The following is a 14,354-nucleotide window of genomic DNA, read 5'->3' on the forward strand; positions in this document are numbered from 1 at the left end:
CAGGAGAATTACGAACAGGAGTAGGCCGGCTGAGCAATTCAACAGTCTCACATTCCTCATGACCCATTTCCTGCCCTTTCCCCATAACCCTAGATTCCCCATCTGATCCATCTATCTCAACCTTAACCAAATACAAGGACTCTGCCCCCACAGCTGTCTGTGGCAAGGAATTACAAAGATGCTCAACCCTCTGATTGAAGAAAATAATCCACCTAGATACTTAAAGTCAAACAGCACAGAAACAGAACCTGCGGGCCAACTCGTCCATACGGACCAGGTTATCTAAACTGAACTAGTCCCACTGGCCTGCATTTGGCCATAACACTATCCAAATACTCCACCGATTCTATTTAAATGTTGTAATGTACTCACCTCTACCACTTTCTCTGATAACTTGTTCCATATATACCCCCTGTTCCCTTTTAAATCTTTCCCCTCTCCTTTAAATCTATGTCCTCTGGTTTTGGACTCCCCAACCCTGGAAAAGACGTTGACTAATCATTTTATCTATGCCCCTCACGATTTTATGAACTTCTACAAGGTCAGCCCTCAGCCTCCTATGCTCCAGGGCAAAAACTCACAGCTTAACCAGCCTCTCCTCATATCTCAAACTCTCAACTCTTGGTTGTAAATCTTTTTTCCACCCTTTCTAGTTTAATAACATCCTTCGTACAGCAGGGTAACCAGAATTGTACTCAGTACCCCAAATGTGGCCTTACCAGTGTCTTGTATATCCGTAACATGAAATTACAACTCCTGCATTCAATGCTTCAATTGATGAAGGCAAGTTTGCCAAGCACCTTCTTTACCATCCTGTCTACCTGCAATGACATTTTGAAGGAACTATGTACCTGCATCCCTAGGTCTCCTTGTTCAACAACACTCCTGCGATTGCTATCATTAACTGTACAAGTCCTGCCTTGGTTTGTCTTACTAAAACTCAATACCTCACATTTATCTGAATTAAACTTCATTCCTTGGCCCTCTGGACAAGTTGATCAAATCTTTCTGTACTGTTAGATAACCTTCCTCACTGTCCACTATACCACCAATTCTGGTGTCATCCATAAACCTATTAAACATGCCTCCTGTATTCTCATCCAAATCATTAAATAGAACTGACGAACAATAGTGGTCCCAGCATTGATCTTACCATGCTCTGTCTTCTATGTTAAGCCAATTTTGTATCCAATTAGCTAGCTCTCCCTGGATGCCATGCGATCTAACTTTACTAACTAGTCTACCATGAGGAACTTTGTCAAAGGTTTCACTAAAGTCCATGTAGGCCACATCTACCACTCTGCCTTCTTCTACCTTTTTGATCACCTCTTCAAAAAACTCAATCAAGTTTGTGAGACATGATTTCCCACTCACAAAGCCATGCTGATTATCAGTCCTTGCCTTTCCAAATACACGCAGGTCCTGTTTCTCAGAATGCCCTCCAAGAACCATTGATGTCAAATCCACCATTGAGGTCAAGCTCACTGTCTGTACCTCCCTGGCCTTTCTTTGCAGCCTTTCTTAAACAATAGCACAACATTAGCCGCCCTCCAGTCTTCTGGCACTTCACCCATGGCTGTTGATAATACAAATATCGCCACTAAGGATTCAACAATTTCTTCCCTAGTTTCCCACAATGTACTGGGATACATTTGATCAGGTCCCAGGGATTTATGTGCCTTTGTATGTTTTATTAAACGGTTGCGTGTTTATTCTGAGATGATGCCCTTCGGTCTAGACTTTCCCATGAGCTAATACATCCTCTCAACATCTATCCTGTCAAGTTCCTTGACAATCCCACATGTTTCAATGAAATCACCTCTCATTCTTCTAAGTTCTGATCAGTCCCAGTGTGCTTAGCCTTCGCTCAGAACAATCAGCATCTCTTATTCTTATTCTCCAAACCCTTGAATTAAGACCAACATTCCATTAACCTTCTTGATTTTCTGCTGCACCTGTTATTAACTTGCAGTGTTTTGTGCAGCAATACCCACAAGTCCCTTTGTGTTGTAGCTTTCTGCAGTTTTTCTCTATTTAAATAATACCCTGTTCTTTTATTCTCCTATCCTAAATGAACAACTTCACATTTTCCCATATTATACTCCACTTATCAATGTTTTGCCCACTTAACCTATCAACATCTGTGAATTGTTTGTACCCCTCATGCAATTTGTTTTCTCCCCGATTTTAATTCAGGTGCATATTGGTTACAACATATTCACCTTCTTCCTGAGTTATTAATATACATTCACTAAGTTGATACCAGGAATGGATTGACTAAGAGGAAAAGCTAAGTAGGCTGGGCCTGTACTCATTTGCGTTAAGAAGAATGAGAGACAACTTTATTGAAAGGGTAGATGCAGACAGGGTGTTTCCACTTTGTGGAAGAGTTTAGGACCAGAGGGCACCCATTTAAGATAATGACGAGGAGAATTTTTTTTTCTCCCAGACAGTGGCGAACCTGTGGAATTGGTTCACAAAAGATTTACAAGGGTGTTGCCACGTTTGGAGAGTTTGAGCTACAAGGAGAGGCTGAATAACCTGGGGCTATTTTCCCCTGAACATCAGAGGCTAAGGGGTAACTTTATAGAGGTTTATAAAATATGAGAGTGCAGTGAACAGCCAATGTCTTTTTTCCCAGGGTTTGGGAGCCGAAAACTGGAGGACATAGGTTTAAGGTGAGAGGGGAAAGATTTAAAAGGGGCCACATAGAAAGTGATGAGTGTATGGTACGAGCTTCCAGAGGAAGTGGTGGAGGGCTGGTACAATTACAACATTTAAAAGGTATCTGGATGGGTCCATGACTAGAAAGGATTTAAGAGGGTTATTGGCCAAATGCTGGAAAATGGAACTAGATTAATTTAGGATGTACGAGTTGGACTGAAGGGTTTGCTTTTGTGTTGTACAACTCTTATGACTCTATAATTCTTTACTACAGAAACTATTGAGGCTGGATCAAAATCAGGTAACACTGTAGACAGTATATATGTGTGTGTGTGTGTGTGTGTGTGTGTGTGTGTGTGTGTGTGTGTGTGTGTGTGTGTGTGTGTGTGTGTGTGGATATATATATATATATATATAATATATCACATAAAATTACAAATGGATATTAATAGACTAAATGAGTGGATAAAATTCTAGCAGATGGAGTTCAAGTTAAGAAGTGTGAAGTTAACCATTTTGGACTGACGAAGAATAGATCAGGGTACATTCTAGATGGTATCAAATGAATGTCCAAAGACACTTGGGGGTTCATGTGCATTTATCTTTAAAATTTCAGAAAAAAGTGTAGAACATAATAAAGGAAGTTAATTGAATTATGGCCTTTCTAGTAGACTGGAGTTCATATTTGGAGAAGCGATGCCGCAGTTATATAAAATCCCACTTGAAATACTATGAGTAGGTTTGAGCACCACACCTTAGGAAGAATATATTGGCCTTGGAGGGAGTATAATGTGGTTTACAAGAATCATACCTCAACTTCAGCGTTCAAATAATAAGGAAAGATTACACAAATTAGGCCTATCTGCTCAAGAATTTAGAAGATTAAGGGGTGGTCTGATTGAAGGCTTCAAGATATTGATAGGAAAAGACAGTAGATAAAGATAAACTATTTTCACTGTGGATGATTCTAGAACCATGGGGCATAGTGTAAGAATTAGGGCCAGACCATTCAGGAGGTATGTTAGGAAGTACTTCTATACATGAAGGGGTGGTAGAGGTTTGGAACTCTCCTCCACAAATGGCAGTGGATGATGGATTAGTTGTTAATTTTAAATTTGAGATGGATCAATTTTTCTTAAGTGAAGGTACTAAGGGATATACCTGCCTTTGGTCCATATGGAGTTAAGCCACAGAAGAGCTATGATCTCATTGAATGGTGGAACAGATTTGAAGGGCTGAATGGCCTAGCCCATTCCTATATTCAAGCTGAGATGGAGAGAATTTTAATCAGTTAAAGAAATCAAGAATTCCTTGCAATGTGAGTTGAGGTTTATCAGATCATCCGTGATCTCATGGAAGAGTGAACAATGCCTGTTAAGCTGAAAGGCCTACTTCTGCTCCTACGTCTTATGTTTTTATGGACAACCAACTGCATTTCCAAATACATCCTGCAGTCCATCCATCCCAACATTTCTGGTGTATGTTATATTCCGCCATACTGTGTTTTAGAACTGCTCCCAATGCCGACCTGTCTCATTCCTAATATTGCCAATTACTTTTCAATAAATTACAGACTGTTTACATATGTGGCCTCATGCTGTTAAACTACTAGCACCTTTGAGCTGACACCCACATTTGTCCGCTTTCCATTAAGAACACTGGCTGATTTCTTTTTTATAAATCATAATGGCTTCACAGTCATTGTTAGACTCTTCATTCCAGATTTTCTATTTCATTGAATTCAAACTTCACCATCTGACGTGGTGGGATTTGAACCCAGGTCCCCAGGATATTAGTTGAGTCTCTGGATTAATAGTTTAACAACAATACCACTGGGCCATCACCTCCCCTACTTTGCCCCTCATCAGCCGAAATACAGTATTCAGTTGTTATGCCTCTACTGCTGGCCCAGATAAGGTCTGTTAATTCAAAACATACTGGGGATCCTAGTATCCATATCTCAGCTATTGTTGGCCGTTTAGAAATTGAAACTTTAGAGGTGGTCTCAGAAAGCTTTTTTATAGGGGTAACATTCCAACTTCACACTCCTGGCAGCAGGTAAAGACTGCATAGTTAAAAATTAAAGCATTTTGAGAATGTTTTCTAAACCTATTCCATGTAAATGATAAAATAAAGGTAATGATGTACCACCACCTGCAAATTCTCCTCTAAGACCCTTACCATCCTGACCTGGAATATATATCATCATTCCTTCACTGTTGCTGGGTCAAACGCCTGGAATTCCCTCCCTGAAGGCATTGTGGGTCTACCTACAACAGCGGATCATGATAGCAGCTCACCACCACCTTCTCAAAGGCTACTAGGTCCAATCAGTGGTGCCTGTGTTCCATGAGTGAAGCAAAATCCAAGATTTGGCTTCAGTAATTTCCATGAAAAAACATCTATCCCTGTAACTCTCATTACATTCCACTCCCTTGACACCTTTTCCTTTCCATTATCTTCTCTACTGTGATCATCTCTAATCCTTTGCCACTTTCTTCTGTGTATTTACTTTCTACCATTTATCTTGTATCACCCGTTATCTATCCCATGGATTACCCCTATTCTCCGCAGTCCTGCTTCCTCTCATTCTCCTGTATCACAATCTGATTTCAACTCAGTTCCCATCAACTTAACCATTAAACGTTATGCTTTTCTTCACATCACCTCCACACAAGCCATCCTTCCATTCTTAATCCCTCTTTTGCTGCTGCAAGAACCTTATGGTTTTAAATGATCAACTCCCATCCCATACACACATTCATAGAACCTGGAAGAAACAGCAGAGGAATGGGTCCTTCAGCCCATGGTGTTGTGTAGAACATGATGCTAAACTTAACTAATCCCTTCTGCATACCCTTGGTCCATTATCTCTCCATCCTTTGCGTATTCATGTGCTTATCTAAAAGCATATTAAATTCCCCTACTGTATCTACTTCCACCACCCCTGGTAATGTGTTCCAGAATCCTACCACTCTGTGTAGGAAACATGCCCCTCACATGCTCTTTGAACATCTCCCTTATCACCTTAAATGCATGCCCCCTAGTTTTAGACAGTTCAACAATGGAAAAAAGATTGTAACTGTCTTCATCACCCCAAAATTCTCTGCACCTTCAGCTCCACATTCCTTTAATTCATCCCTTTCCGTGTCACACACGGTTTAACTTAGAAAATCCCATCCTTTACCCCATTCGCCTTTCCACATTTCCAGGAGTGCAAAATTTAGTAATTTACTGTCCTAAAATTCAAACATGACTATCAGAAAGGATAACACATCATTTCCTTTTATACACGTATGAACATCTTCGAAAACAAATTTTATCTTTCCCTGCATCAGAAAATTATCAAAGAGGAAGAAAATAATGAAATCACCAGTTCAAGTGGGAAATGGAGAATGGAGGAAGGAGACTGTGTGTGCACAAAACAAGAAGGAACAATACAAGTCCTGAAATGAAACAAAAAATTTGCTGATGCTGGAAATCTGGAACAAAAATAGCAGGCCTGGCCCTTCTTCACTGGACTTGAAATGTTACCACTGCTTTCTGTCCACAGATGATACCAGACCTGCCGAGTTTCTCCAGCAATTCCTGTTTTTGTAACACAAGTACTGGGGCCAATTTAGGCTAAGGCTAGTAGGAACTGTATACATAAGCATCCAACCTGGTGTAAATTCTCATTATGGGAATGGGAATGGGGAATGCTAGTCAGGAAGTCTGAGTCCAGATGCCCAGTCACAGAAATCAGGCAAATGCATAATAGTGATTGAAAGCATTATCAAACAATATAATAAGTGAAACGAATACTGAGCTATTATTAAAGATGATTTCTTCATCAAATGAACTTGTTAGGGAACAAAAAAGAAAGAACCTTAACTCGAACACCAGTTGGGTGAACTGCACCGGGAAAGGCAACTTGGAACAACTGCAATACCTGGAGGATCTAAAAGTTATGTCAAAGTAAGCACAGAGATCATTTCTCAGTTTTAAAGATGTTAAAGTATTGATTAGATGATACTCAGGCATGTAAAGCGGCGACAAAGTTACCACACAAAAAGTAATTGTTACAAACTAGAAATGTGTACTAATTTGCAAAGCTTTCTATATATTAGGTGGGTTGATATACGCAGGAATAGCTGGGAAATACGAATTCTTGCTGGAATTTAAAATTAAATTGATCTAAAGAAAATAAACCATTTTTTTTGTACTGAATGACCTTCTCCCATTCTTAACAATTCTGAAATATTCTGCTGATAGGCAGTTGGCCTATGAACACAGTAGCATATGTTAATGTTGTTACTTTGAACTTACTTTTTAATTAGCATTGAAAAAGATGGCAAAGCCACTTTATAAAACAATACAAAAATTGTATGACTATGGTGATCACTATATTATCCCTTTACAGAATAATTCCACCTACCACCTTCTTAACACATCCTTCAATTTTTTCCCTTTTCAAAAACAGATTTAATTGTTACTTATGTGTTTCTGTAACCCTCCTAGGCAGTTTATTCTAAAACCCCGCAACCTTGAAATTCTGTAGGAGTTCTCTAGGTCTCTTGCTGGGACCTGATTAAGTATCTGGGAAATATACCCCAACCCCTGAAAAACAGCACAAATGATTGAAAACAGCCATTTACATCATTTCATGATTTCTGAAGAAGGGTCCCGACCCGAAACGTCAAGCTTTCCTGTTTGGCTGCTTGGCCTGCTGTGTTCATCCAGCTTCACACCGTATTATCTCAGCTTCTCCAGCATCGGCAGTTCCTACTATCTCTACATCATTTCATGAAGATTTTAATGACCTCCTTTATATAACTATAAAGTTATAGCAGGAGATAAGAGGTCAAGAATATGAGAGATAGTGGGAGCTGCTACAAGAGGGTTGCAGTGGGAGAGAGATCCACTGATCCGCAAATATGTGGAGAGATCCACAAATATGAGATCTTGTTTTTAGGACGAAATAAAGAGAATTTTTCCTCTCAAGAAGATCATTAACCCGTGGAATTATTTTCTCCATGCAACACAATGGAGGCATTTATTCCAAACTGAGATTAATAGATTTTTAAATAGATTGGCGGGGTTGGGAGGGGAAGTCAAGAGTTATGGGGAACAAACAGAAGTGTAGAATTGAGGCCTCAACCAAATCAGGTTTGAAGAGCCAAGTTGTCTACTCTGCACCCGAATGCTATGCTTCTAAGCCCAAAAACTTTCATGCTTTCCAAGATTGGGAATTGAAGTATGTTAACTACATCTCTAGCTAATACAGTCAGTAGTCCATGACTTCAGAGGCCATCTGATATTCCTCAAAGTAAATGCTTATTCATAATGAGTATCCATCAACCAACCAAGAGAGAGATTGCTGATGTTGCACTATTGTAACAAAAATGATGCATGAATTTACCAGAGATGGTCATAATGTTCTGGAGTAATGACTTTGCAAGTTGCCTCTATTCAAAGTTGCTACCTGTATATGCATCAGGAGCACTGATCCTTAGAAGAGAAAAGGCTTACGGTTATGTAATGTGATTCACAAGCACTAGATGTCTTAAAGTGCTACATTTCAGTGAAGTGCTTTTAAGGTGTTAACCTCACTGAGATATCAGGAATATGGCAGCCAACTTGGCAACAGCAAACTACCACAAACAGCAATGTGATCATGACCAGAAATTAATACTGGCCAAAGCTGTGGAGATGGCTCTCCTACTTTTCTTTGAAATAGCAGCGCAAGATCTTTTCCATCTATCCAAGCAGGGCCTTGGTTTCAAATCTCTTCCAAGAGATAGCACCAATGCAGCACTGACTCAAAACTGCACTTGCATTTCAATGGAGAGCTTCTACTCAAATCGTCTAGTCGAATTGAATGCAGAATCTTGTGAGTCAGAGGAAATGTGTGACCAACAATGCTATAGCTGACACCTTCCATTAACAGGCTTTTAGTAGTGCTTGTTTATGTTAACCATTCCAGTCTTTCACATATACATTATGACAATGAGCCAGACTACAAAGTCTCAATAAAATCATGTCAGTGTTTATAGGGAAGCCCATATATGCATGTCCATACATTGCTGAAACAACCTATAACAAAATAGGGAGCATTTGGCACAAGGAAACAAAAAATGAAATTAATTTGAAAATGGAATGGGAACTACGAAGATGAAAAAGCAGATAGCTTTAAATAGAAGAGAAAGTAACTGAATGTGTATCATAAAAGGTTGAAAAACATTTGAAATTAATATTAAATGGGGTCAAAGAAATTCAAAGATAGTGTGAATTTAGGGTCATTTACAATTCTGTCTGGAATGTGGGTGTGCAATTAAAATCATCCTGATAAGATCTCCACTGATTCAAATCCTTCTTGCAATCTTCCATTTTAAGCTGCTCATCTGAATAGTTGGGAAAACACCCACTCAAAACAGGTGCAGTCATTCTATTAACATGAAAATCTGGCACAGATGCAGCCCAATTGGCCAAATGCTATTTGAACAAATGGCTGAGCGGCAATGCTGTGATGGCTTTCCTGCCAGAGGGACTTGGTAGGAAATGGAATCAGGGCTTGAATATTTCCAAACAAGCACGTTTTAAAAATAAGAGTTTAAATTTGTTTGTTGAATGAAGTTTAGACTTCTCATGTCCTGAGCTCTTGCATATTCATTGCAAAGTCCATCCTGTAATTTATCAGATGGCTGGCAACAACTCCTTTAGTCCCTTTTGGAGGTCTCCTGCCTCCTGATAATCTTTTTCTTTCTACTGACCAGCTGTAGATAGCTGACCTTTGCATACCTGGGCCTCACGCTGTTGAGGTCTTGGCTATTTGTCACTTGCTTTGGTTCATAAACCACAGTTTTCCTCATTAACCCCCACTCTGACAGGGTTCTCATTCCTGGTGATTTTAACCACTATTTCAACTCATTATGCTCTCTGTCACCTTGGATTTTACTGTCTTCTCCTTCTCCATCCATTTTCCCCTCCATGTAAACTCCCCAGTCATATTCATGATCTGTCCCATTGTAGAAATGAATGGCCCAACCATTGTTGATTTGCTAATGTGCATGGATCTTCGGATTGTAACAATTGACGAGGTGGCTAAAATGCCTGCTGTGACACAAAGGTTCACGGAGAAATCAGAGTTAACATTTTGGGTCCTGTGACCCTTCTTCAGAAATGATTTCTCTCCACGACTGCTGCCGCACCTGTTGAGTATTACCAGCAATTTCTGCTTTTATTTTTGTTTTTATTTCTGATTTTCAGCATGTGCAGTTCTTTCAGATTTTTATCTCAAAGATAATGCCAACCCTGGTATAGATCTCTTCACAAATGTAGGGTCCACATTTAGGACAAACTCAAAATGGAAGTACAGACAGTGAAAGTGACTATATAATTTGCAAGACTGAGTACCACATTAATTGCGGCAACTGTATCATTTGTGCACTGAAAAACATATCACCATACCCCACTGTTTGGAATCCAGGCAACATAATCTGACATTGGAAAGCTTTCCACACCAAATGGCCACACTCTGGAGGGTCTCAAACCCAGGTTCTCTGGTGAGAAGTACACCTTCATGTCAAATTTTAAAAAATGGATATTGGTCTATGCACCTTTTATGTAAATTACAAAAACTTGGTATCTTCTTTTGTAAGGCATAATTCTTTACAACTGCCATTCAGGCTGTCTGAGAGACAGGTACATTTACTTGTTTTTATTCATTCACAGGATGAGGACATCGCTGGATAGGCAGCATTTACTGCCCATCCCTAATTGCCCAGAGGGCAGTTAAGAGTCGACCACATTGCTGTGGGTCTGGAGTAACATGTAGGCCAGATCGGGTAAGGATGGCAATTTCCTTCCCTAAAGGACATTAGTGAACCAGATGGGTTTTCCGACAATGGGTTCATGGTCATCATTAAGACTCTTAATTCCAGATTTTTACTGAATTCATCTGCCGTGGCAAGATTCGAACCCAGGTCTCCAGAATTTAGTCTGGGTTTCTTGATTAACAGTCCAGCAATAATACCACTACATGGCTGTGATGAGTGAAGTCCTAGGAAAGATCAAGCACAAAAATCACAGCGACCTCTATCAACTCATGGAATCAGAAAAAAATGGCTTTTTCTTTAACAGTAAGAAATGTCAAATTATTACAAGCTAAATAAACTTCTCTGTTCTATATACAATCTAACCACCACCCCTTGATATTCAGTGGTGTTACCATCACTGAATCTCCCACTATCAATATTCTCGGGGTTATTATTGACCAGAAACATAACAGGACTCATCACATAAGATGGACACGGTGGCCACAAAATCAGGTCAGAAGCTAGGAATACTGCAGTGAGTAACTCACCTCCTGACTCCCCAAAGCCTGTCCACTATGTACAACGCCTAATTCAGCACTGTGATGGAATACCCCCATTTCCCTGGATAATGCAGCTCCAACAACGCTTCAGAAGCTTAACTAGAAAAATGTAGAAATTTACCAAAGATCCTTAGACAGCACCTTTCAAACCAATGCCCACTTCTATCATACAGGACAAGGGCAGCAAATATTTGGGAACACCATCACCTGCAAGTTTCTTTCCAAACCAGTCACCATCTTAATTTGGAATCATATTACCATTCCTTCATTGTCACTGGGTCAAAATCCTGGAATTCCCTTCCGAAGGCCATTGTGAGCCAACTTAAACCATGTGACCTGCAACAGTTCAAGAAGGCCCACCACGACCTTCCCAAGGACAACTAGGGATGGGCAATAAATGCTGACCCAGCCAGCAACACCCACACCCCACAAGTGAAAAAAAATCCAATGGGGCCATCTCAATGATTATGTGACAACAGCAAACATCATGACATAAGAACACATTAAGGCCCAACTCAATAGGAAGCTGCATTAATAGGACATTTTTTTACCAAAAGGGAAATGGCATCCAGCAGGGGCAACTCTTTTTTGCATTCGTCTGTATTCTTACCCCAATGTTAAAAATACTCCTAACAACTCTTAGAAAAAGTTAGAAACTGCACTAACATGTGGTGAGTCAAATAACTTCATAGCAGAATTCAAAATGTTGGAGAAAGAGAAAAATTGTTAAGTTTTTTCACTGAATATGGTAGTTGTTTAAGTAAAGATATCAGTATTATCTTTAAATGCAGTTACTGTTAAAATGGTATCTTGACAGTCCTGGTATTGTTAGTCAGCAAATGGAATTGGACAAGTCTTAAAATATTAAAAAAGGCAGTTATTGCATAATTTTATTAATTGCAGTATTAAGATCAATTTATGAAAATGATTTTAAAAGGCTGATGAAATATGAGCCTTTAAAGAAGTCTGAATTGTAAGATGATGGAAGTTATGTTACTACTGTACAAGGACTTTGGTGAGACCCCATTGGGAATACTGCATTCAGTTCCATACACAGCACATCAAGAGATGGTGTATTGGCCTTGGGAGCTGGGCACGGAAGATTGTCATTCAGATTCTCCAGAATGATATTTTTTTGCAGGGAGTGTGTGTTACATTCTTAGATTAAGCTGCTGCACATGTAGCCCTTAGGCTTTTAGCCCTTCAATTAGCTTTAATGGGGCAGCAATAGCTTTGAAGTATGGTTTATAGCCTTACCTGCCCCTTAATGCCAGTGATGTGCCCAGCATGTTTGAACAGATGCTCCTTCTGGATGATAACAAGGTGTGGAGCTGTAGGAACGCAGCAGACCAGGCAGCACCAGAGGAGCAGGAAAGCTGACGTTTCAGGTCAGGATTCTTTTTCAGCTATGGGGAGGGGGAGGGGAGCTCAGAAATAAATAGAAAGAGGAGGGGTGGGGCTGGGGAAGGTAGGTGGGATGGTGATAGGTGAGTGCAGGTAGGGAGTGGTGGGGATTGGTCAGTGAGGTGGGAGGGATGAATAGGTGGGAGAGAAGATGGACACATTGTGTCATGTCAAGGAGGCGAGGATGAGAGGGAGGGTTGGACATGGGATGAGGCTGGGGGTGGGGAGATTTTGAAACTGATAAATGTTAGGCCATTGAGCTGTAGGCTCCTGAGGTGGAATATGAGGTGCTGCTCCTCCAGTTTGTGGGTGGCGTCATTGTGACACTGGAGGATGGACATGTAACACAGGGAGTGGGAGTGGGAGTTAAAATGTTTTTCAACTGGAAGGTGTTGTTGTCTGTCGGATACAGAGTGCAGATGCTCCACAGAACGGTCTCCAAATCTCTGCTTTGTCTCACCAATGTAGAGGAGACCACATCAGGTGCAGCAGATGCAGTAGGATGCATTTTTCTGGATGTCCTCCTATTCTGGTGACAGGTACATTTTAATATGGGATTCAGAGATCTATGATGTAACTACAACCTTGATTGTTGGCTCAGATCATAACTGGCTTGATACTGCATTGTGCAGGCTTTGAACAGTTTCAGAGAAATGGATGAGTTGGGACCCAGCACTACTTTTGTGGGCCTTGAAGGAACCATATATCACACATCATTCCAGATGTGAGCACTGGAGTGTAACTGTGGGCACCATACAATAAGATGGTCCCAGAAATCATTGGGAACATCTTTGACGCCCACCTTGTTGACCCTTGGGAAGAATAGGCTCTGAATCAGCTTCCATTTCCTCAATTCTGGGCCCCAACATTTCCCTGGCAGAAGATCCATGTTTGGTCAGGGTCTTTGGTGAAACAATTCCAATCTTTAGCATGCTTCTACCTATTTTATGCTGCTCCATGGATTTTTCTGGTGCTACAATATTGCCTCAGCTCCAACAATGTCATGAGTCTCCTCTTCATAATGCCAGCCTTCTTCTTGGTGATGGGAGTTCTCTTGGGATCATAAATTACAGGGCTAATAAGCCCTGACTTATTGAGGCAATTTGGGGATGTTGGGGGAGAGGCAATTGCTGAGGGTAGCATTTGGAGGGGTGAGCAGAAGTCCCTTGTCATTGGAACTTTACTCTAAGTAGAAGCACTCTAGCTTATATTTGTCCTCTAACAATGGCTGGAGTTAATGCAGCCTTTCTCTGATGCTGCTTGGCCTGCTGTGGTTATCCAGCTCTACACTTTTTTATCTCTGCATTAAAGTTGCCTTCGCACTATACAGGCAAAAATTTGTATCAGCATACTCTGCCAACTGTAACAGTTTCCATAGCTGGCCCAAAGCATGGTCTTCGGACACTCAGGGTAGGTGGCAAAAGCCCTTCGCCGATGGGATACATCAATTGCACCCACCCCTTATGGAGTCCCCAAAATCAGAGCTGTACAGTGTTGTTCTACGGAGGGAAGAGAGGCCCTGGTAGGACCCGAGGGAAAATGTAGCTTTTCTTTCCTTTCTCCTTATTTTGTGGTTGCTGATACTCTGAAACTGTAGAGCAATAAAGATGAAATCTCCAAGGTGCTGCTACAAGCAATTCAAGTGAAAATCATCGGGGCATTCAAAAAGTGTTGCTTTTGCCTTTTACTGGTATGCTTGTTGTGAGCAACTTAAATATGATGGATTTGAAAAATGTAATGTGACAGACAAGGTTTGATTTGATTTACTGTTGTCACGTGTACGTAAGTACAGTGAAAACTTTTGTTTTGTATGCAGTATGGGCAGACCCACACACAAAGACATATGGATCATCGGGGGACTTAACAGAGTGAGGCATACAAGGTTATGGCTATACAGAAGGTGTACAAACGCAAGATCAACGTTAGATCT

This window comes from Stegostoma tigrinum, chromosome 1, assembly GCF_030684315.1.
Source record: "Stegostoma tigrinum isolate sSteTig4 chromosome 1, sSteTig4.hap1, whole genome shotgun sequence".
Taxonomy (NCBI): Eukaryota; Metazoa; Chordata; class Chondrichthyes; order Orectolobiformes; family Stegostomatidae; genus Stegostoma; species Stegostoma tigrinum.